The 24,967-nt window shown below is 40.6% G+C and overlaps 1 protein-coding gene across 6 annotated transcripts in view; it reads left to right on the forward strand.

The window, feature by feature from the left end:
- Positions 1-24,967, forward strand: part of TRIM2 (tripartite motif containing 2) — a 241,076-nt gene that overhangs the window by 107,492 nt on the left and 108,617 nt on the right. The window contains exon 1 of one of the 6 annotated variants that reach the window (XM_016423168.2): positions 22,848-23,518. The exons of 3 other annotated variants lie outside the window; for them this stretch is intronic. The gene's annotated coding sequence lies outside the window, so the exon portion shown is untranslated. Of the gene's footprint in view, positions 1-22,847; positions 23,519-24,967 lie in introns of those variants that run through there. 2 more of the 6 variants (XM_007496223.3, XM_007496220.3) reach the window with 2 other exon arrangements.

Raw genomic sequence — 24,967 nt, forward strand, 5'->3', positions numbered from 1 at the left:
TAAGAGTTTTAGAACACCGTGTAAAAGGGGAGATTCCTAAGGCAAGATTGGAACCCTGACCTCCCTGGACTCCCGTGTCCAGCACACTTCTCCCAATCTTCTATATTGCCTCTGAGAATCACAAGAGTGTCCATATCATTGGAAGGCTTTCCAAGTGGTTTTTCTCACAACAGTGCTGAGAGGTAGGTCATACACATATCATATCATCAGCTTCTTTTACATGTGAGTGAGAAACCCTAGGTCCTGAGAAACTATGAGTTGTTCATAGTCACAGAAATAGTAAGTGTCCCAGGCTGAACTGGAACCCGGATCTCCCAACTTCACATTCCATACTCAATCCACCACAAAGATGTCCTTGTGAGAGAGAGTTGAGAGCCTAGAAGCCCAGCATCCAGATGTTTCTCATAGAGATAGAAAAGGTCTTGAGGGTCAAAGATTAGTTACCTCAGTGTTGTCCACAATGGGGGGGCTCTGGGAGGAGAAGCCAGGGGCAAGGATCTCACCTGGTATCAGGAGCCCAACTCTCCCAATGCCCAGGACTCACCCTTCCTTTGGCCAAGAAGTTACAGGTTTCCTCATCATCCCCACCATCACAAGCACAATTTCTTCACCTCTTGGGTATCCCTCATGCCTGGCCAATGACATAAAAAAGATGTTGATACATCTGGTTCTGAGGACATCTCAGCACTTAAATGGTTGGTACAGTCTTGTCCTGCAGGCAGCTATAGGTGCCATAGACAATTTGAAGTTTGCACAGTGAATAGAGAGCTTAAAACAGAGTCAGGAAGGCTTGAGTTCAAATCTAGCTTCTTGTCTCATAGGTCCTAGAGGGCCTTCCTAAAAGAAACTTAATGAATAGCTGTATGACTTACACTTAATCCTGTTTACCTCATTTTCCTCAATCTGTAAAATAAACTGGAGAAGGAAATGGCAAACCACTTCAATATTCCAAATGGGATCATGAAGAGTTGGACCTGACTAGATGACTAAACAACCACTACAAAAATCTGAAGTTACCTCCAGTTGAGAACATAATTTTCTGTTATAATTCAGTCCCCAAAGTGGCACTGTGGTAGCCCCCAGGGTACAAAGATGGAGGAAAAATCACTGTCCCTGCCAACCTGGAGATTATATCCAACCAACAGGTATTCATTATGAGCTTGAGATTCTATACCATACCCTGATCTAGACACCCACAAAAGTCAATCTGTCTGCCTTCAAGGAGTTTGCATTTTGGAGCTGATGAAGTTGTGCTGGTAGATTTAACCTGTTTTTAAAAAATTCTCCTTGAGGGGGCAGCTGGGTGACTCAGTGATTAGCAAACCAAGCCTACTTATTATTTTAAGGAAAGTCCCTTTATTCCTATGCTTTCTAGAGTTTTCGATAGGTAGGAATGGGCATTGTATTTTGTCACAGGTTTTTTTTTCTTTTTTGCATCTATTGAGATAATCATGTGATTTCTGTTAGTTTGGTTATTGATATGGTCAATTATGTGGATGGTTTTCCTAAAATCAAACCAGCCTTGTATTCCTGGTATAAATCCCTCCTGCTCATAGTGAATAATCCTTGTGATATATTGCTATAGTCTCTTTGCTTTTATTTTATTTAGGATTTAGAGAACCAAGTCCAAAGGAAGTCCTGGCTTCAAATCTGGCCTCAGAGACTTCCTAGCTGGGTGACCCTGGGCAAGTCACTTAACCACCATTGCCTAGCCCTTACTGCTCTTCTGCCTTGGAACTAATATACAGTATTAATTCTAAGCTGGAAAATAAGACTTTTTATTTTATTTTTTAATTTTTTTAAAAACCCTTACCTTCCATCTTGGAGTCAATATTGGGTATTGGCTCCAAGGCAGAAGATGGTAAGGACTAGGCCATGGGGGTTAAGTGACTTGCCCAGGGTCACACAGCTAGGAAGTGTCTGAGTCCAGATTTGAACCTAGGACCTCCCGTCTCTAGGACTGACTCTCAATCCACTGAGCCACCAAAAGTAAGACTTTTTAAAATTCTCTTTAAGCTTTTTTTGTACTAGTTAACTATCTAGTAGGCTTGTGAAAATCAAGGGACCAGCACCTCCAGATGACATAAATGAAAATGAAAATTGACTCTAGAACCTGAAAGTGAATACCATTATATTATGAAATTAAAGTTTCCTGTGCTATGCGGTTGGCAAATGACCTTCCTAGCTTCTTATGGACTCATTGAGGCAGTATCCCTGAGGTATCAGACTCTGCTGGGAGGTAATTGGCATCTACATGGAAATCCAAGAAGCATTCTCTTTTACACATCCATCCATCCATCCATCCATCCATCCATCCATCCATCCATCCATCCATCCATCCATTCTTCCATCCACTGAAATTCGAAAGCCTCATTTGTTCCCATTCCTCCTGTTTGAACCTGTTGAACCAAATTCTAGGAATGACTGATGATAGGTCGGTGTGACCCATCCCTTGTAACCCTCTGCATATCACAATGCACAAATGTATACAAGTATACAAGTATATAGAGATGCATATATACATATGTACACTCTAGCAGGAGTCAGAGGAGTATCATTCCATTTCTACCTGACTGGCTCTAATAAATGCTGGCAATGACTGCATTCCTCTTTGGCTTAACTTCTTTATCTGCCAAAGGGAAATTGTGATACCTGCTCCAGATGTTTCTCCTGGGGAAACTGTGGGCATTAATTAGACAAGGCTCAGAAGGAGCATGGAGCATGTTAGAAAAACTCCCCTCTACAAAGTGCATTTCTCTCTACACAGAGTGGGGAGCAGGCACTACTTCTGTTGAAGATGGCCGCAAACTCCCTCAATGAGCCTCCTGTTTTTGTGTGCCAAGGCGGAAAATACCCCAGTGTGTTTCTGGAGCTCAGCTCCTAGCCGCCTTTTATTGGGCAGTGACAACTGCAGTTTCCTCTGATACCCATTTGTATGCTAGAGGATAATTAGATAGCAAAGTCAAACAGATTCTGTTTCCCAGAGAGATCCCTTTTCTGAGAGGACCCAGGGAGCCAGACACTAAGTAGTTCTTGGTCATTTTAACAAGTGCTGTCAGCTTTTGGGTAGCCAGGGACTGATTAAAAAGCTTCTTTCCTCCAAAGCCCTTCTCTTTCTTGCTGTGAGCCTACCCTACCCATGAGTATCTTATTTGAAAGTAAGGAATAAAATTGAAATTGGTCCATTTTAAAAGCTCAGAATTAGAGAGCTCAAGAGAATGTTAAAGACGGAGTACATTTTAAAATTTTATCATTATCATTAAATTTTAATGCCAGGGTTCTTAACCTAAGTTTTGACCTCATAAAGAAGCAGGTTGGCCATTCTATTTTAAGTCAAGTGAAGTCAACAAGTATTTATTAAATATCTCCTGTGGGTCAAGGAACAGAGCTAAGCACTGAAAATTTAAAGAATGCAAAACCAGCCCTTGCCTGCCCCCAAGGAACTTACAATTCAATGGGGGAGATGACATACCAGCAACAATGCACAAACAATGTTGGGCAAAGCAGAGGTCTCGGAGGGGAGGCTCTCGTACATATTAAGGAATACCAGAAAAGACATTTTGCAGGAGTTAGGATTTTAGCTCAAACTTAAAGGAAGGCAGGGAAGATAAGAAGTGAAGATGAGGAGGGAAGAAATTTTATTTAGGTCAATGAAAATGGAGGGAACCAAGAAATGGATTTGTCATGTGTGATGGACTGCAAGGAGGCCAGAATCCCTGAATTATACATGATGTACATGGAGGTTAGGTGTAAGAAGGCTTCAAAGGCAGGAATTCCAAAAGGCTACTTTCTGGAGGGTATTTTAGGCATGTGTGAAGGGAGGCAGGTATCAGGTCCCAAGTAATATTAGATCTATTCTTTTTTTTGGTTTTGTTTTAAGCCCTTACCTTCCATCTTAGAATCAATACTGTGTATTGGTTCTAAGGCGGAAGAATAGTAAAGTTTAGGCAATGAGGGCTCAGTGACTTGTCCAGAGTTACCCAGCTAGGAAGTGTCTAAGGCTAGTTTTCAATCCCAAACCTCCCATCTCTAAGCCTGATTCTAGATTCACTGAGCCACTTATTTCCCTTCTAGATCTATTCTTCAGGCTATAGGCACAAGACAGGATCTGAATCAAGAAAACAGAAGTCATTTAGTCATTCAGCTCCCATTCCAAGGTATAGTCAAGCATCTAGGATACTCTGGATGGAGGAACATACATTTAGATGAGCACTGTCAGAAGCAAATAGAAACAGAAGTCACCCAGTCATACATGAGGATCCCTGGGGGCCACATGTTGACTTAGAAAACCACAAATTAAAAATAACTCTGTCTTAATATATTTTTATTTGTTTTAGTAAATATTTCCCCATATGCAGCCTCTGATCTAGATCATAGCTGGTGATGTCATTGTTAAAAGGAAAGCTCATTTCATCTTCTTTTTGTCTGAGTCAAAGTCATATCATGCAAGGCCTTGTGAAGACTTCATGTAAGGAAAGAGAAGTGTGCTCAGCCAGTGGAATGCTATTGACCCAGAACAAGTGACAGGTAGAACAGACTCCTGGTCGTTGCCCTACTTTGGAAACTCTGCTTGCTAAGGACATGCTTCTCCCTTATCTCTGCCACAGCCCTGTTCAGCGTTTATAGGGCCAAGTATTTCCTGCTATTTAACTCTTTAACCATTAAGTGTGTTTGCCAAACAATGGTCTGCCCTTTCCGGTAGATTATTGAAGGGAAATTAAGGGAAAATTAAAGGAACAGAAAGCCTGGCATTTGGCTGACCACCGCTGTGCCAATAAACTTCAAATACTTCAAAAAACATTAACTGTGGAACCCTTATAGAGGTCTTGTCCTTTCTTCCCACCCCCACAGGCTACCCCTTCTCTGACAATCAGGTCTGAACTCAACAATTCCTTGGAACCTGTTTGGAAAATGATAGCTTAATGAGGAATGTGCCGGAAATAGGATCTTTTAACACAGAAGTCCCTAATCCATTCAGCATCATAGTAGACAGTTTTCCATTTTTAAACAAAAAAGTGCTTATTCTTCATTGAGGAAAGAACTGTTTCTTTCAATGCTTATTGAATTGATGCAAATTACATTTTTGAGAACCAAATCTAGCCTGATTGCATTCCCTCCTAGTGACAATTCAAAATCCAAGAGTTTCAACTCCACCTTGTAGGTGAGATATAATCTACTTGCCTCTTTAAGAAGCTAATTTTAATTGTTTATTCTTTCATACTCCATTTCATCCCCTGGGCCATTTTCCCTTCACCAATCCTTTGGTAGCTCTCTCAATCTCTAGGATCTTTCAAAAATCGCTGCCAGTGGCCTATTTATCTTGTCTCTGGCTTGTTTCTGCCTAGTTAACTTGCTCTGTCCCCCAGTAGACAGTGAGTTCCTTGAGGTCAGGGACTGACTTTTACTTTTCTTTAATCCCCAGCTTTTAGTAAGCTCAATAAATGCTTGCTGACTGACTGGCTCAGCATTCAACTACCAGTTTATTTAAGATGTTTACATACCACTGGGTTGTTTCTTTTAAACCTTTACCTTCCTCTTAGAATCAATACTATATATTGGATTCAAGGTAGAAGAGCAGTAAAGGGCAGGCAATGGAAGCCAAGTAACCTGCCCAGGATCACACAGTTAAGAAGTGTCTAAGAGCAGATTTGAACCCAAGGTCTTCTATCTCTAGGCAAGGATCTCAATCCACTGACCCACTTGGCTGCCTCCATTTATTTACCATTTTAATCGAGGCAGTATAGGGTAGAGAGCAAGGCTTGAAAGAATTGGGTTCAAGGTCTGCCTTGGACCCATTCTGGTTGTGGTCAAGCTACTCCTTGATCAAGTTACTCCTCAGTGCTCTAGGACAGTGGTGTCAAAGACAAATAGAAACAGCCTTTAACTATCCATAAGGATCCCTGCAGAAAGCCAATGACGAACATTATTGTTGTATCCTATTTTTTTATTAATTACATTAAACATTTCCCAATTAAATATATATATATATATATTAAAGTCTCATTTTCTGTCTTGTAACAACTGTAAGAGAGAAGGACAAGGAATAGGCCAACAGGGTTAAGTAACAGGGTCACACAGCTAGGACATGTCTGAGATCAGATTTGAACTCAGGTTCTCACCAGACTTCAGACCTGAGTTCTATCCATTATGCCACCTAGCTACCCCCATTATATTTTAATTTTGGTTCAGGAGGCTCTTGGGGTGGCAGTGTTGTCCAGCCTCTGTATTTGACACCTCTGCTCAGACAACTCTCTGTGAATATCAATTTCAGAGAAGGTATTGACCTGCAGGAGCAGAGGTGTCTCCTGGGGAGATCACTATACCAAATGAAATCGCATGTCTGGTCTGTTTCTCTATCCCCATTCCATTATCAACTCAAGTTCCCTCCCTTCTAAAATTTCCCTCTTTCCTTTTTTCCCCCCTTCTCCATTCCTGACAAATCCAAGGTGTATATTTGGAGTTGAGGGCTATGGAAGAGCAGAGGGAGGGGGAATGACCATTCTAAATCTTCCCTCTTCACCCCAACCCTCCAAGCCTTTATTAAAAACAGTCTATTCTGGCTCACTCTACAAAGCAACACTTTCCAGTTTCTTCAGTCACTGTACATAGCATCCCAGATTAGGCTTATGTCTCATTTTCCTTTTTGTTTTAATAAAAGAGGGATTTGCTTTTTGTTCCAGATTGATTTTCTTTACCACCGAGCCATGTTTTTCTCCACCGTTGGCCATTGGAGGCTGTCTCCTCCTTAGCCTGTACATGTCAGAATGCTAAGCTACTACGGGGTAGCTTAGAAAAATAATGACCTCAAACAGGTGTGTCTGCCTTGCTCTTTGAATATGGGAGGCCTCCAGCTCTGTTCCTTTGCCTACACTGCATGCTTTCAACAACCCCTTTCTCTGGCCCCAGCCCATATCTTGAGGATAGTGTAGCTTGGCTCTGATGCCTTGAAAAAACAGGAATGACTCACTCTTCTTCGTGTCTGTCAGGTCTGGAAATGAATATCAAAAAGTTAACACCATAGGCACAGATTTAAGGGGAAAAAAAGCTTTTTACACTCCTTTTAGTTGTTAGAAAGGAAGCCTAAAGGAACTCAAAGTAGTAGATTTGAAGTCTGAATACCATGGGTTCAAATTCTGCCTTCTCATCTTTCTAGCTGTGATCTTGGGGACAAGTAATTTAACCTCTTTGGGTCTGTTTACTTTTCTAAAAATGAAGAATTTGGATGAGGTAACTATTAAGGACCCTTCCAGCTCTGTCCACTGTACCACTAGTTGCCTATTGCTATGTGGATCAACTGAAGGAATTGGGAACATTAAGGCAGAGAAAACAGCTTGGGCGTGTTGGCTGTCTTCAAGTAACTTAAAGGGCAGTGGCGTGGAAGAGGCTTCAGAATTGCTTCATTTGACTCCCAAGAGTCAACATTGCTGACAGAAGTATTTACCATCAATAATAACGTTGTTGTTGTTCAGTGATATCTAACTCTTCATGGCTCTATAGACCACACTGTCCATTGGATTTTCTTGACAAAGATATTGGAGTGGTTTGCCATTTGGCTAGCAATAAAAAAGTAAATGTCAGGAACACATGGGTGGCTCAGAGGATTAAGAGCCAGGCCTAAAGATGGGAAGTCCTTGGTTCAAACCTGGCCTCAGACATTTCCTAGCTTTATGACCCTGGGCAAGTCACTTAACCCCCATTACCTAGTCTATATTACTCTTCTGTCTTGGAACCAATATACCATATTGATTCTGAGACAGAAGGTAAGGGTTTTTTTTTTTAAGTGAATGTCAAAATAAATTGAAATAATACTTATTATCTAGCATTCATGTAGTGATTTAAGATTTACAAAGAGCTTTATCTATACCATCTCCTTTCATCCTCACAACAGTCCTTCATGGTTACTGTTATCCCTGCCTCACAATTGAGGAAAGAAACTAAGGTATACTACAGCCAAGTGACTTGTCCAGGGTTATACAGCTAATAATTATCGGAGGCAAATCTGAATCTTCCTGACATTAGGTAAAATACTCTAGCCACTGAACTACCTTGCTTCATTAATATAAGCTAAATTAATAGAAGGAAAGACTTTCCTGCAGAGCTAGCCAAAAGAATAAGCTGTCCCAAGGGGTAGGAGGTCTCCCCTCACTAGAGGTGTACAAGCAGAGGCAGGATAGGATAATCATTTGTTGGGTATACTTTGAGGAGATCCCATTTAGGTAGGAGTTGGCCAAGTTGACTTCCCAAGTCTGAGACTCTGTGAAAGCCTGAGAGGAAATAGCCCAAAGAGGGGAAAACAAAGAAAGCTTTAATGGATAATTCAAGAAGATTGGAGCTCCCATTCCATAATGGGATCAGCAGGATCAGCTATTTACTCAGATTACAGAAGAGAAGGCTTGGAGGGAAATAGCAGGTAAAACACTTAGGAATGAGATCTTGTCTCCATAACAGGCAGCCCTGTGATAGTGGACAAAGTATGGGATCTGGGGTTAGGAGTAACTGACTGCATCCTGCTTCAGGTACTTAATGGCTTTGTGACCCCAACAAAGTAATTTCATTTCTCGTATCCTCAGTTACTTCATCAGTAAAACTGGTGTAATAATAGCACTTGCCTCACTAGGTTATTGTGAAGATTAAATGAGTTAACATAAGTAAATCATATTTAGCCTCTCTTAAAGCTGTAAGTGTGTCAGCCATCATTATCCTCCTCCTCATTTTTTATTACTGAATTTTCATCACCTGCATTGTTAACTTGTGTTTTCTAAAACGGAAAAGGGAATTAGAAAAGAGTGGATTTTCAGTGGATTTCCTTTTTTTGGTGACAGCTCCTGAAGAAATCAATGACACGATTATACATGTATAACCCTGATTGAATTGCTAACAGCTCCAGGAGGGAAGCTGAGAGAGAGGGAGGGAGACAATTTGTATAATATAATTTTGGAAAGCTTAGGTAGAAACTTGTTATTACATGCATTTGATAAAGTAAAATATCTATAATAATAATAGAAATGAAATCAATGACATATTAATGCATTGCTAGTGAAGAAGAGAGTGTCCAACCATTCTGAAAAATATAAAAGTAAAGCCAACCAAATGGTCCATGCCCTTTGTCCCAGAGATCACATGATTGGGCATAAAGACAGATCGAGTTCAATGACATAAAGGTCCTGTACAAAACAAAATATTAACTCTCTTAATGGACCTCTTTGGGGTAACTGATATAGTAAATTAAATAGATGCCCTTCAATTGAGATAGGCTAAAAAATATGGCACATATATGTAATGTATCTTAAGTAATGATGAATATGAGGCATTCAGAGAAACAGGGGAGAGTCTATGTGAAATAATGAGTGAAGAGAGCAGAAAAGCCTCTAGATTATACAAACCCTTTGATCCATCAGTACCGCTATTGGGTACATGCCCCCAAGTAGATCAAAGACAGAGGGGAAGGTTCCATGTACACAAAAGTATTAATACCAGAACTTTTTTGTGGTAGTAAAAAAAAATGGAAACAAAATAGGTTCCGTCAGTTAGGCAATGACAACAAACTGTGGCATGAGAGTGCAATTAAATCATGTTGTACTATAAGAAATAAGAATGAAGAATTCAGAGAGATCTGAAATTTAGAGAGTACTTTCCAGTGCTGTTGTGAGGATGAAATGAGATGATAATTGTTAGTGCTTAGCACAGAAAAAGAGATATATAAATGGGGGTGTTATTAGGATGATGATAGCTTATATGAATTTATGAAAAACAAAGTGAGTCAGACCAAGAGAACAATTTTCACGATGCATGCAATGAAGTCGAGAAATGTAACCTTAAGAGCCTTCAGAATCCTGACCAGCCTTGACTGAAAAGCCCTGTGGATGAATCTATGACCTTCCTCTGAGCAGAGGGTGGGGAACCTATAGATGAGGAAAGGAGGTCTACATTTTCAGACATGGCCAATGGGTTGGTTTAGCTCACTCACTCAGTCGTACTAATTTGTTCCAAGGGAGGTGTCTCTGGTAGGGGTAAAGAGGAAAGTGAGGGGGAGATATTATTGAGACATTTTTGTTTTGTGGTAATTAAAATAACAAACAAACCTCAGGAGGGCTATATATTTGTTTGGGGAAATAAAGGGACAACACTGTAAGGTGGCATTCTGTTCTTATCTTCAAAGAAGAGAAACTTGGTTAGGAGCAACAATCATTGTTGGCAAAAAGGGAAACAGGGTGGTCCATTCCTGGAACCCCCCTGAGAAAGGAAACTGTCTATGTGACCCTGGGCAAGTCTCTTAACCCCCTTTGCCTAGCCCTTATTGCTCTTCTGCCTTAAAAAAGAAAAGGAAAAGAAACTGTGCCTCAGTTTCAACCTCTATAAAATGAGAAAGTCAAGCCAGATATTCAATGAATGGCCTTGAGGTAGTAAGTTCCCCATTCCTAGAGGTGTTCAAATATTGACTGATTGACAATTTAAGTCAGGTTCAGATTTATATGGTGTCAGCAATGGTCTCTGCGGTCCTCTGAGAGTCTAAGACTATGGGAAAGGGGTTGTTGGGAAGCTGGCTCAGATTAAGCAGTGGTTCAGTGCATATACCTGCAATCTTGGGTTGCATTTGGAAATGCATAACTTCCTAAACTCCTGGACTGAAGAAGCTCTGCACAGGTCAGACCACATTGGGAATATTGCATTCAGTTCTGGGTGTCCCACTTTAGGAAGGACATTTGATAAACAGGAAATCCTCTAGAGGAAGATAGTCAGGATGGTGAAGGACTTGAATTCATGTCATGTGAAAATTGGTTGAAGAGGGGCAGCCTAGATACAGGAGAACCTGGGTTCAAAATCCAGCCTCAGACGTTTCCTTGCTCTATGACCCTGGGCAAGTCATTTCTCCCCCATTGCCTAGTCCTTATCATTCTACTGCTTTGGAACCAATACACAGTTGAAAAAACTGAAGGTATTTGGCCCAGAGACTCCAAGAGACATAACTGCCATCTCCAAATATGTGAAAGACTTTCTTGAAGAAATAGAATTGGCTTATTCTGTTTGGCCTCAGAGAGCAGAACCAGGAACAGTCAGTAGAAGTTCCAAACAGGCATATTTGACCTTGATGTCAGGAAAAGTGTCTTAATACTAAGAGCTATCTGAATGTGGAATGGGTTATCTCTGGAGGTCATGGGTTCTCCCTCACTGGAGGGCTTCAAGCGGCCTGAATGATCATCTATTAGGTGTGCTGTGTAACACCTTTTCAGGTATAGGTTGGACTAAACGACTGATGGGTCCCTGATGAATCTTGTTTGATTGTGATGGAGTTGCATAGGTTCAGAGGTTTGGAACTGGAGGGAACTGGAACTGGAGTGGCCAAGTAGTACAATCCTCTTATTTTAGAGATGAGGAAACTGAGGCCAGCCTGAATTCAGATCCTGCCTCAGACTCTTACTAGTTCTGTGATCCTAGGCCAGATACTTTGCCTTTCTTGGCTTTGGTTGGGGATAATAAGAGCATCTACCACCAAGGTTGTTGTAAAGATCAAATGAGATAACATCTGTAAAGAAAGCACTTTGCAAACATTAAAGTGCTGTGTAAACACTAGCTCTTCTTTAAAATTCTATGATATTTTTTAAAGGAAAATTTTATGTTTTATGTAAATGAATTTATATAAATCATACAAAATTATATATTTTCTATTTTTCCAATGGCAAGTAAACATTTTTAACCTTTGTTTTTTACAATTTTGGGGTTCCAGATTCACTCCCACTATTTTCCTCTTCACACCTCATGGAGAAGGCAAACATTTGATAAAGGTTATACATGTTCAATTCTATATTTCTTTGACAAATAGGCAGAAGGTCTTGATATCCATCCTCTAACACATACAGCTCCTGGGTCCTCTCCAAGCCATAACAGGTCATTTGCTATCCCCTGGGAACTCGCCCTGCTGTGTGGCCACTGATCTGGACCATGGGAACCACCACAAGTGGCTTGGCACTGGGGGAACTAGTTCCTGTTCTCACTGCTAAGCAAATATGGGGGCTGGGAAGGAGATGGAATCCCCATTCCCCATCCCTGGGCGGAGTGAGGATAATGTGTTCTTGGCATCCCAAGTCAGACAATAGAAGGTCTTTTCCCCATCACAATTGGATTCTATATGGTGGTTGGGTTATATTGTTTTATGCACACAGCACTATTGATACATTGATTTGACTTTTGTGGGTTGGTGTAGGAACCTAAGAACCTTTTATAGCTTTTATCTATGGGAGGGATGCCTTTTGAATGATAGATGACTTACCAAATGAGTTTTTGGAGTATAAACTGTACGTTTGGGAAATACCAGTCACAGTACCCTCATATCATTATATTAACCTTCTATTAACCAAATAGATTAGACTTCAGTCTTATGATAAACAACCTGCCATAACTATTTCTTCCATAGATTTAGAGCTGGCAGGTCATCTGGTATAATCTCCTCATTTTATAACTGAGGACACTGACATCCAGCAAGATAAAGTAACTTGCCTAAAAGCACATGGCAGAGTTGTGTGTACTACCTCAAATACCTTGTTCCCTAGTTCAGGGTTCTTTTTTTTTTTTTTAAACCGTTACCTTCTGACTTGGAGTCAATGCTATGTATTGGTTCCAAGGCAGAAGAGTGGTAAGGGCTAGGCAATGGGGTTAAGTGACTTGGCCAGGGACACAGTTAGGAAGTGCCTGAGCCTAGATTTGAACCCAGGACCTCCCATCTCAGGGTCTCAATCCACTGAGATACCCAGCTTCCCCCAATAGGACTCTTTAAAGCATATCATGCTTTGATGGAATTCCTGGTACATAGTAGGCACTTAGTAAATGTTTATGATTCACTGATCATGCTGCTGAAGATGCAAAAATCACCCAATTTCAGGGCTTGTGGGGTTCTCATAGGACTCCTGCCTGACTTGTACCTACATTAAAACTCCCTCTATGGCATACTCAACAACATTGAATTAAATATCCAATGGCATATCCCTCCAACATGTGGCTAAATGCCTCTAGAGATGGGAAACCCACAACCCCCTGAGGCAACCCATTCTCCTTTTGGCTAACTTAGGAAGTTGTTTCTTACACAGAATCAAAATTGCCTGTCATCTACCCGTGAGTAGAGAAAATTGGACCTGGAGTTAGGAGATTTTGCATTAGACATGTACTAGCTGTGGGACTCTAGGGATGTTATTTAATGTTTCTCTGCCAGAGTTTGACCCTATTTTTTGTGCCTAAGTCATCACTGGTAATATACTCCAAGCTGCTTATATCCATCATGCATCTCTCCAATATTTAATGTTACATAAATGCTTTTTGTTCTTCCTAAATCCTAATTCAAAATAAAATATATCATGGATTCCCTATGTCATTCTCTTATATGAACACACTCACTAGATCACTCTTCTCCATTTGTGATTTTGATCAGATTTTATTATTTCTCTTAAAAGGACTTTTATGACTTCAAAAGAAATGGTACTAAATGTCTCTATCCACCCTGATAAGACAACCAAAAGTACATTTCTCAATTTCTTCTCTTGCTTGCTGGCAAAGACATTGTACACTGGGAAATCTAGCAGCAAGTATGAACTCCAAACTGATCTGCCCTTCCTTCCCCCCACCCCCTTCATCTTCCTTCTTTCTCTTTATTCCTTCCTTTCTTCTTTAAGAGTCTAGCCTGTGAAAAAAGGATGTGTTGGGCCCTGAAGAGATAACAGAATGAACAAGATATGATGTTCCTACCTTCAAGAAGCTTACAAACTAATGGGAATGATATGAAATGGGCAGAGTAAATGAAATACAAATAATTAATAATAGTCATAGATGTTTATATATATAAGTATTTATATGTACATATATATAATCTTTAAAGTCTACAAAGTATTTTGATTACATTCAGTCCTTACCACTATTGTGAGGCAAGTGCTTTAGATATTCTTTGCCTTGTTTCACAAATGAGGAGACAGCTTTAGAAAGGTAAGTGTCTTGTCCATTATCCCATGCTAATAAGGGGCTGATGAGGTATGCCAACCATGGGTTGCTAGTTCCAAGTTCAGTGCTCTCTCTATCCATTATGCCTTGCAGCCTTTCTAGAATGTGGTTTATACATAATAGGACAAAATCCTTTAAAATGAGACGAGGGAGAGATCACTTCCAGCTAGAGGAATTCATGAAGCATATATATATGGAAGTGCCATTGTGCCAGCCCTTGGTGGATGGGAAGGATGTCAACAGGTAAGGATGATGGAGAGGCGTATTCTAATAGAATGTAAATTCTCTGAGGGTAGGGACTAGTTTGGTTTTTGTCTTTACCTACCCCAGGCTGACATAGTAGGTACTTAAGAAATGTTTCTGTTATAAATAAAATTTATACTAAATTGATAAGGATTTATTAGTAAAGACAGAGAAATAAGGCTTCCAGCCTTTCTAACTTTCTAACTTAAGTAGGATCAGGTCCAGGTTCTAGCCTGGAAAGGTCCCCTCCATGCCTTGCTTGCTAGAGATGACAAGATGAGAGAGAAAGGCTCAGGAAAGAGTCAGACCAGGGACAGGGATGGGAGAAAAAATAGCTACTGAGCTTCCCACAATGGTTTTTCAAACCTCCCTCTCAGCCTCTTCCCTGGATCCTTCCAGATTCTTTGACTGGCCCACAACCTCCACTGTGGAGCCACTATGTCATCACATCAGTCAGACATGTGGTTCTGACTGCCATGGTGAGTCCTTCCAGGATTGGACTGGGTGGAGGTCCTCCAGATATTTAATCCACATGATCCTTAAAGTCAGTATGGGGATTTTGCTTGACTATGTGTATTGGCAACTAGGTAGCTAAGTGATAGAATCAGGAAGGCTTGAGTTCAAATGTGACCTCAGACACTTATTAGCTATATGACCCTGGATAAATCATGTAACCCAGTTTGTCTCAGTTTCTTCATCTGTAAAATGAGTTGGAGAAAGCAATGGTAAACCACTCCAGTTCCTTTGCCAAGAAAACTCCAAATGGATCACAAAAGAGGTAGACATGTCTAAAAAAATACCTGAACAACAAGATGTATATTAGTCACAATTGTAACTTTTTCTAACAGTGGGTTCTGGGTTCAAAGTTGGCCTCAGGCAATTCCTAGCTGTATGACCCTGGACAAGTAACTTAGCCCCCATTACCTAGCATTTATCACTCTTCTACTTTGGAATGAATACACAGTATTGATTCTAAGACAGAAGGTAAGGGCTGTTTGTTTTTTTAAAGAGGGTTAGGATTTTAACTGTCAGGAGAGGATTGAAGAGTAGGAAAGACAAGTTCTAGAGGCAAGAATAGCAGGACTGTTTAGGGAAAAGTAAAGACTCCATTTTGACTGGAGTATAGCATACTAAATAAAGTAAAGGTATATCATTCCAATGAGATAAGACTGCGAAGATAGGTTGGAGCCAGATTGTGTAGGATTCTCAATACCAAGTGAAGAATTCTCTATAAAAGAAAGTCCAATGGAAAGTTTTTAATCAAAGGGGTGGAAAGAAGTGATATAATAAGACCTGCCTTTAAGAAGATTAATCTGGCAGCAGTACATATAAAGGATTAGAAGGGAGGGAGAGAGAAAGAGACAGATGGCAGTATGGAAATTGGAGATGGGAATACCAATTAGGTGGATACTGTGTCAGTTTAGGTAAGACATAATTAGAGCCATCTCCCTAAAAGTACATATTCATAACAAAAGAAGGTATGGAAGAGATCACAAAATATTTGATTGTATGAAGTTCAAAACCTGTAGCCAAAAAAAAAACCCTAAAAATCATTGTGAAAATAATAAGAAGAGAAATACAAGTGAACAATATTTTTGTTTCAAAGTATCTCTCCTTCCCTTTTCCTTTTTAACCTTTTGTCTTAGAATCATGACCATGTATTGGTTCTAAGGCAGAAGAGCAGGAAGTACTAGGCAATGGAGGCTAAGTGACTTGACCAGGGTCACACAGCTAGGAAGTCTCTGAGGCCAGATTTGAGCTCAGGACCTTCTGTCTGTAGGCCTGGTCCTCAATCTGCTGAGCCTACCTAGGGTCCCCTTGCATCAAAGTAGACCTTAAAGATAGCTGTAAATAATGAAAGGATATGCTTTTCAAAAGGATTACCAAATGTCAACAACCACTTGAGAGACTGATCCAGATTATTAATAGGAGAAATGCAAATCAGAACAACTCTGAGGTTTCTCCTTACTGTTCAAAGTTACAACGATGACTTTAAAAAATGGATATAGTAAGTGTTGGGGGAGTTTCGAGATGCTAGGGACACCAAAAGAGCATTAGTAGAGCTATGCAATGGTTCGACTTTTCTGGAAAATATTTTGGAATGATGGCAAAAAGGTCATGGAGCTCTTTATGCTCACTGACACAGCAATGCCTTTGCTGGTTATATGCCCCAAAGGTCAAAGACAAAAGGATAAGTCTTCTATATACTAATGTATTTATAAAGGCACTTCTTTTATGGCAACAGAAAACAAAACCAAACAAAAACAATTGGAAAGTAGATGCACATCAACAGGGAAATAGCTGAAAGAGACTGCAGTATATGAATGCAATGGAATACTATTCACGCCATAAGAAACAATGAATATAAGGAATTCAGAGCAATCTGAGAAGACATAAGTAATTGAGGTAGATACTGATTAATTATAATGACTGATTTTAGTCTTGGAAAACTAATAATGAAACACTTTTCTCCTTTCAGGAGAGAGAGGAGAAATTATAGATGTGAAACAGCAGAGTCAGCTAGGTAGCATAATAGATAGAGAGCTAGATATGGAGTTAGGAAGACCTGAGTTCAAATTTGACTTCTTATATTTACTAGCTTTGTGACTGAGCAGCTCATTTAACCTCTGTCAATTATAATATGACCTAGTCTAGTACCTTCATCTATAAAAGAAAAATGGAGATGATAATAGCACCTACCTCCCAGGGTTTTTGTGAGGATAAAATGAAGTAATATTTTTAAAGAACTTTGCAAACTTTAAAGGTCTATATAAATGCTAACTATTATTATGCAGTCTTTTTTTCTTTTCTTTTTTCTTCTTTCCATCCTTTCTTTTTCCTTACTCTTTTTTCCTTTTCTTTCTCCTTTTCTTTCCTTAAATATGTTTCTTTGTTACCAGGGAAGGTTGAATGAATAATGCAGCAGGGGATAATAGGAAATAATTTTAGTCTAAAACCAAAAGGCAACAAGAAAACAAACAAAAAAAGTAATTCCTATCCAAGCTAGAATGGCAATGAGAAAGGTAAAAGTATCAAGACATAGAATTGATGGAACTTGGCAAATGTATGTGGGGCACAAAAGGGAGGAATCAAAAAGGGTCATGAGTTCTAGAACCTCAGTGCCTAGGGAAATGGTTAATAGAAATGGGGAAGCTGGGAAGAAGAACTGATTTGAGAAAAATGATAAATTCATTTTTATATGTGTTTAATTTGAAACAAAGCCAAAGTATCTAAGTATCCAGCAAGCACTAAAAATTGGAGCTCCCAGTTTGGAAAAGAGATTGACACTAGAGAGATGTGAAGGGCACTTACTTCTAATATAAACTTGGGCAAGTCTCAGCAGCTCTAGTTTCCTCACCTGATGGATGAAGTGGTGGGAATTTATGGCCCCAACAATCCCTTCTAGCTCTAAGTGTATGAACTATATACCATTTGCAGAGAGGTTATAAATGAGGCTATGGATAAAATAGGCAAGAAAGAGAATCTAGAAACAGATGGCTAGAGAACCCTGAGAACCACCTAAACTTGTGACACAGAAGTAGGAGGTACATGGGAGATAGGGAAGGAAGAGTTGGAGAGGTTGGATGAAAATAGAGAGAATGCAATGTCACCAGAAACCAAGGCAGAAAATAGTTTAAGAAGAAGGTGACCAAGAATATCAAATGCTGTAGTCACCCAGGAGGATGAAGATTAGAAACGGCCACTTTATTTCATAGTTAGGTGACTATTTGTGACCCTACAGAGAACAGTTGCAGTGGGATGGTAGGGAACCAGGTTATTGTAGACTTAGCTGAAATATTTGCAGGTCAAAGGAGCCAGCTCTCTGTAGATTATTCTTTGGAGACTTCAGTGATGATATGAGAGAGAAAGGGAGAGATAGAAAGCAGGAAGAGGAGGAAGAGGAAACACAAGACTAAGAGGAATAGATGACGGTGATGTTTGTTCATTTACTTATGCATTTAAGGAAAGTAAAGGACTAAATACTAAAATAAAATACAAATTCCTCTTAGAATTTATGACTTTCCACAGTCACGTTCCAACCTTTCTAGCTAACTCTCATCTCTGGAATGTATATTTTCTCCATAACCTTTCTATGCCCATGCTCTATCTCCAAGCTCCATGAAACCTTCCTCATCCATGCCCCACTTCCTCTAGTCAAAAGTGTTCTCTCTCTCCTTAAATTCTCCTAAAGTATTTCAGGTGGATCTCTCTGCTGTATACATCACCCCCTACCTTGTATCACACTCCTCTGTATACTCACTTCCAGTTGACTGTAACCTCTTTGAGGACAGGGACTGTGTCATTTGTAATCTTTATCTCTCCATTGCCCAGCACAAAGGAAAAGAGTAGAGACCAGAGATGGATACCTTAATTAGTAGGGTATGGCCATAGTTTGGGCCAAATCAGAAACTAGAATGTCACTAACTTCAATAGATCTGTCCACCAGGGTAATCCCTTCATTTTCACCCACATCTTCTTACCACATACCCCAATCCACAGTGGTGGGTCTTGTTCATATTCTCTCTAATCTTTGTCAGAAAATCCTTTCATGTTTCCTTTACATCTTTTTACCATTCTATGAGTGCCAGTATAGCCCTTGAGTTATCAGTCTATTTTTTTAAACCCTTACCTTCCATCTTAGAATCAATACTATGTGTATTGATTCTAGGAAGTGTCTGAGGTCAGATTTGAACCCAGGACCTCCAGTCTCTGAGCCTGGCTCTCAATCCACTGAGCCACCCAGCTGTCCCCATCAGTCTAATTTTTATTCTCTTTACAAGATTTACCAACTACCTTTTCCCATGTTATATTTCTTGGGAAAGGAAATAGGATAGGAAAAATGGGGGATAATGGGAGGTTTGTATGGGGGTAAGGAGGAGTTAAGGGGAGAGGGAATACTGCTTGGTGAAGAACAAGGAGGGAGATGCCCCATGCTGTGCCTTCTTGTTTCCTTTCCACACCCATTATGTCTCCTGGACTTTATCCTTTATATATTGATTGCATGCAAGTTGTTGATAATATGATATAGTCTATTACCTACTATAAGTGGCACATAGTAAATGCTTAAAAACTTTACTGAATTGAATTATAGGCAGAGGGGATGAAGTCAGTAAAGAGGGGCAGATAAAGATCCAAGGAATCTGGGAGAAGAAAAGATAATTGCTATAGCAATGTTTCTTAGAAGGGATACTTGCTTCTTCCTCTGAATCTGAGTGAAAAAGGGCACAAGTTCCAGTGGAGGGGAGGAAAGTTATAGGAACTCATGGTGTTTGGCTTCAGTCTTTCCAATAAAATAGGAATTGTGATCCCTCCACTAAAATCCTTCTCTGATATCCAATCATGGAGTAAAGAAGATCCTGGAGTCTCAAAGACTGTCAGTACACCACCAGTTTGGGTGGCCCCTTGAAAACTGGGCAAGCTTTGGGGATGAGCTTGGCAATGAATGATCAATGAGAATCAACTTAGCTAAGACTGGAGAGGCTCACCGCCAAATGATTGGCCACCAGATAATGAAAATCTGGGCACAGTAATTCTTAACACTTCCAGGTTTGGTGGGAAGGTTTCTATTTGTATTCATTTTGAATTTCTTGAAAGTAAAGGAATTCAGGGTTAATTCTGAGGAAGATGAAAAATCTTGGCACAGTTAGTTGTTGGGTGAGGAAGGTAGAAGAGTCAACCTGAATTCAATTGAATTGAATGAATGAATGAATGAATGAATGAATGAAAATTCATTAAAACACTTACCTTGCCCAGCACTGTGCTAAGTGCTGGGGATACAAATAAACAATGCAAGACAATCTCTCCTTTCAAGGAGTCATGGTTCATATTTTCCTACCTGTGTACCTTTCCTCACCTCCTGAATGCCCTCCTCCTGTTCATCTTCCCCCACTTAACCTTCAAGGCCCAGTTCAAATATCCTTTCTGACTAGAAATGAACTATCTTCTGTAACCCTAATTATGTGCATTACACATAAAGGAGAACAATGTGGTGAGCTAAGAGAGCTCTGAACTTGGAGTCAGGAGATTCAAATCTTGTCTGACCCCAGGCAAGTCATTTGATTTCTCTAAACCTGTTTTCCTCCTCTATAAACTTAACCAGGTAATTCTTGTCATACCTGAGGACCATTGTGAAGACTCAATGAAAATAAAAGCAAAAGAGCCAGTGAGATAATGTATATATAAAAAGTTTCAGAGCTAACTGCTATATAAATGCTAGCTATAATTGCAGGATGCTCCAAAGACTGCCTCATAGTGTGGTTATTCATGCACATGTTTTATCTCCACATCTTGATATAAGTTCCTAGAGGACAGGATTGTTGTTTAGTCATTTCAGTTGTGTCTGACTCTTTGTGACCCTATTTGGGGTTCTCTTGGTAAAGATACTGGAGCAGTTTGCTACTTCCTTCTCCAGCTCATTTTCCAGATGAGGAAACTGAGGCAAACAGAGTTAAGTGACTTGTCTAGGGTTACACACATAATAAGTGTCTGAAGTTGGATTTGAACTTAAGATGTGTCTTGAGGGCAGCTAAGTGGCACAGAGGAGAGAGTGCCAGACTTGAGATTCGGAGGACTTGGGTTCAAATCTGGCCTCAGATACCTCCGAGCTTTGTGACCCTGGACAAGTCACCTAGCCCACTTTCCTATTCCTGTCTAAGATAGAAAGTAAGGGTTAACAAAATAATTAAGACGAGTCTTCCTGATTCCAAGCCCAGGGCTCTATATACTCCTCAGAAGGATAAGACATAGCCTTTGCTCTGCAGCTATCTATGTCTTATCCTTCTGAGTATACCCAGTCTAATCAAAGAAGTGTTTAAGTGACTATTATCTGTTGGATGCTGTGCAAGACTCTGACAGAAGGAAAAACAACTCCTATCTTGAAAGAGTTTATAGTCTCCTGGGGCAGAGGAATAACATGTGAACATATTAATAGGTATATAGTAATTTAAGAAAGTGTACAAAAAACTAACAATTGGAGTTATCAGGAAAAGTTTTCCTTGAGAGTAGCTCCTAAGCTGAGCCTGATGGAATACTGAAGAGGAAGCCAGAAAATCCTGAATTCAAATGCTACCTCATATACTTCCTGACTGTGTATTTCTGGGGAAATAACTTAATTCTTTGCTCTCAGCTATTTCATTAGTAAACTGAGGGAGCTGGAGTCAGTGACCTGTGAGGTCCCTTCCAAGGCATCTAGGTGGTACAATGGAGAGAGCACTGGACTTGGAATTAGGAAAACTCATCTTCATGAGTTTAAATCTAGTCTTAGACCCTTACTAGCTATGTGACCCTGAGGAAGTCACTTAACTTTGTTTGCTTCAGTTTCCTCATCTGCAAAATGAGTTGGAGAAGGAAATGGTGCACCAGTCTGGTATCTTTGCCAAAAGAATCCCAAATAGGGTCAAGAAGAATCAGGCATGACTGAAACCACTCAAAACCAACAAAGATCCTTTCCAAATCTAAATCTATGATCCTATGATTCCAAGAGGCATAGGTGAGGGGAAAGGGCATCCCAGACATGGGGAAACAACCTATTTGCTATTTTCTTAGTAGGTGTTGGGTGGTTAGATGGGCATGCTACTTTTCCAGCTATATGTCTCTCAAGCCTTGTCATTTATAAATCAGGTCCAAGTTAAAATTCAATCAATCAGACAATAAACACGTATTAAGAGTCAAAATTTTTTTCAGACACTGGGGATACAAAGGAAAGCAAAGAAATGCTGCCTTCAAGGAATGAACATTCTAAAGAGGGAGACAACACACAAATAACCATGAAATATAAGATTCATGAAGTGAATGGAAGGGAATCTTAGAAGAAAGGCACTGGAAGTAGGGGGAAGAGGTAGAGAGAAGCATCTTGAAGATGGTAGTTTGAGCTGAGTCTTGAAGGAAGCCAGTGAAGCCCAGTTGGTGAAGGTGAAGAAGAGCATTCTGGGCATGGAGACAGTTAGTGAAAAAGCACAGAATCAGGAGAAATGGAGTATTGGGATCATTGAGTGTTACAGATGCTATTGGAGCTATATAATGAAGTATATCCATAGGGGAACAAAGTGCTGGAAGACCTGAAAGACAGGAAGGGGCAATGACAGGAAGGGCTTTAAATGCCAAGCAGAGGCATATCAGGTTTGATCCTAGAGATAGTAGGGAGTCACTAGAATCTACTGAGTAGGGGTTAGATCTACCTTTTAGGAAAATTATTTTGGCCTTCTGAAAGGAGAATGGATTGTAGTGGGGAAAGCCTTGAGGGATGGAGACCAAGCAGAAAAGACTGTTGCAATAGTTTAGCCAGAAGGAAAAATGAATGAAGATCTTCTCCATGAGCACAGATTGTTTCCACTACTGGTTGAGGCAGTTCAGAGAATAGGAAGTGATCTTTGCCTCTGTCATCATCAGTGGGTTTCCTTAATGTGCTGTCTTAATGATCAGCTAGCTTACCACTGAGCCTAGAGGTCAGTCAGTCCTCCCCAGCTCCGTCTTAGGCTCCTTCATCTTGGTGGGAAGGGGGGACTTAGTGTTTGCATGTGTGTTCCTAGTGGGTGGTGTTGAGGTGGGAGAGTGGTGTAGGGGGGTGAGGTGGAGTCAAAGACTTGTTTTCTGAAGAAGAATTGGAAATTGAGCCAAACACCTCTTAATAAACTGGATTGTTGCGATTGGTCCTTCCTGGAAGCTGACTATAGGAATACTTAGTCATCTGCACTCAGGAGATGTTTTTGGAACTGGGCACAAACTTGGCTGTTTACCTCCTAGTCCATTGTGCCTGGGATTAGCTGGCAGACTTGGGCTTTGGGAAGGCTGCTGCAGTTTACCCGATTCTAATCCTGGGTTTGCTGTTGCCTCTCAGTTTACGAAAAACAGATGTCTTAATGTTCTGGAACTTCACGAGAATGGAAATTACCAGCTAGAGTCTTTTGGACTGAGAACATCGAGTTAAGACAATTCGGAATCCGTCCAGAAGGGGGGTTTTCCCTCCTCTTGTCTATTTTTACTGCGTAACTGATAGCCGTCCAAGGACCGACCTTCCTCCCTCCTTCAGTCCATCCCTCTCACTCTGAAATGGGAGGGGATACAGCAGCTTCACCTTGAGATCCCATCAGAAGGAGAGATTGCCGCTGCAAGCCAAGAGAGAGAGAAGAGAACAGGAAGGGCTCGCTCGCGATTGCCTGCCTGATTTTGGAAAGAACAGCCTACGACCCTTCTGTAGCAGGCAGGGGGACGAGAAGCAGAGAGAAAGAGAAGATAGCAACAGCTTTCTCCTGGGGACTTGTGTGTATGTGTTTGGTTTTTTCCTTTAAGTGCAGTAAGTCACCATTTCATAATAATTCATTACCCTGCTTGTGCTATTGAGCTCTGAGAAATACTTCCGCAGAAGGTGGAGATGAATCCAGATCGCTCTGGAATTTTTAACTCTGTGTGTGTGTGTGTGTGTGTGTGTGTGTGTGTGTGTGTGTGTGTGTGTGTGGTGATTTAACTTGTTATTCTGCTCATGTCAGGCTAGGCACCGGGGGCTGCCAATTTCTGTCTGTTTGGGGAACCTTTTTGGTTCTCTCCTGGAGGGGATATTAACATGTTTAAGAAGTCTGCAAAGTAATCCATTTCCTAACCTGTCACTGCAGTGGTTAGAAGCCAGAGTGGTGCTGGCAAACAGACAAGAGAAAGGTTTCTGACAGCCCAGCCCAGCTCAGCTCTAGCAGGCATGTCAGAAGCGACTGGTGGAAGTGCTAAGACTCCAAATAAAGCAGCTTTGAACCTGGGCCAAGAGGGATGGTGATGAAGGAGAAGCAAGTGTTTTTTCTTAATGATAATTTGTGATCTATGTACATGAAAAGCATGGGTGTGTGTGTGTGTGTGTGTGTGTGTGTGTGTGTGTGTGTGTCTGTCTGTCTGTGAAATGTCATTTACTAAAAAAAAAAAAATTCCCCTGCAGTCTTAGGCAGGTTTTATAACTTTGAAAGTATTTTCCCTCCTTTTTTAAAAATCTTTAGTAGCTCATCCATTACCAGAAACTGAATTTCATTCTCTCGGCATTACCTCTCTTCTCCCCATGCCTTGTCCCACCCCCCACCCCCAACCATCCTGTGTCTCTTATTTGTTAGGACTGAGGAGATTTTGACCTTGGAGTGTCTGTGAGTTGGGGGGGGGGGGCAACCAGCAAAGCAGCAGAAACACGGATTTTGAAGAAAAACACAGAAAGCTAAAAATGCTTGCTGTTTGCAGAATAATGAAAAGCCTTGGGCTGGGGAAGGGGATGAGTGGAAGGAAGGGAACAGCAGAGATTGGGAAAGGAGACTAAAGGCCTACAAACCTCTCAAGCCTTTTCTAACCTCCAAATTGATTCTACCTAGAGCCATCCCATCCTTTCCTAAAGTAGGCATCCTTACCCTTCCCACTCTCCCCTCCAAGGAAATCCTACCTTCAGACAAGGAAATAGAGGCTAATTTATATTTCCTGATTTTTTTCAATTTTAGAAAAAAATGAGAAGAAAGCCCAGAGACCCCAGGCATACTGGTGTTTTATCACCTTTGTTGTATTGCATATGCGTTGTGTTCTCTCTCTCACTTTCTTCACTACACTCATCTAAGCATCATGTTATCATCTTCATTAGGAGTACACAGTTGTTTTTGGTATGTTTCATTTTTAAATAATAGAGACAGAATAGGCAAGGGCCTACCTCTCTCCCCTTTATGGAACTGTATTTTAATAAGTGCTCACCTTGGCTTTGGCTCCCTGGTTCTTTGAAATATTTTGT

Source organism: Monodelphis domestica, chromosome 6 (genome assembly GCF_027887165.1).
Source record: "Monodelphis domestica isolate mMonDom1 chromosome 6, mMonDom1.pri, whole genome shotgun sequence".
Taxonomy (NCBI): domain Eukaryota; kingdom Metazoa; phylum Chordata; class Mammalia; order Didelphimorphia; family Didelphidae; genus Monodelphis; species Monodelphis domestica.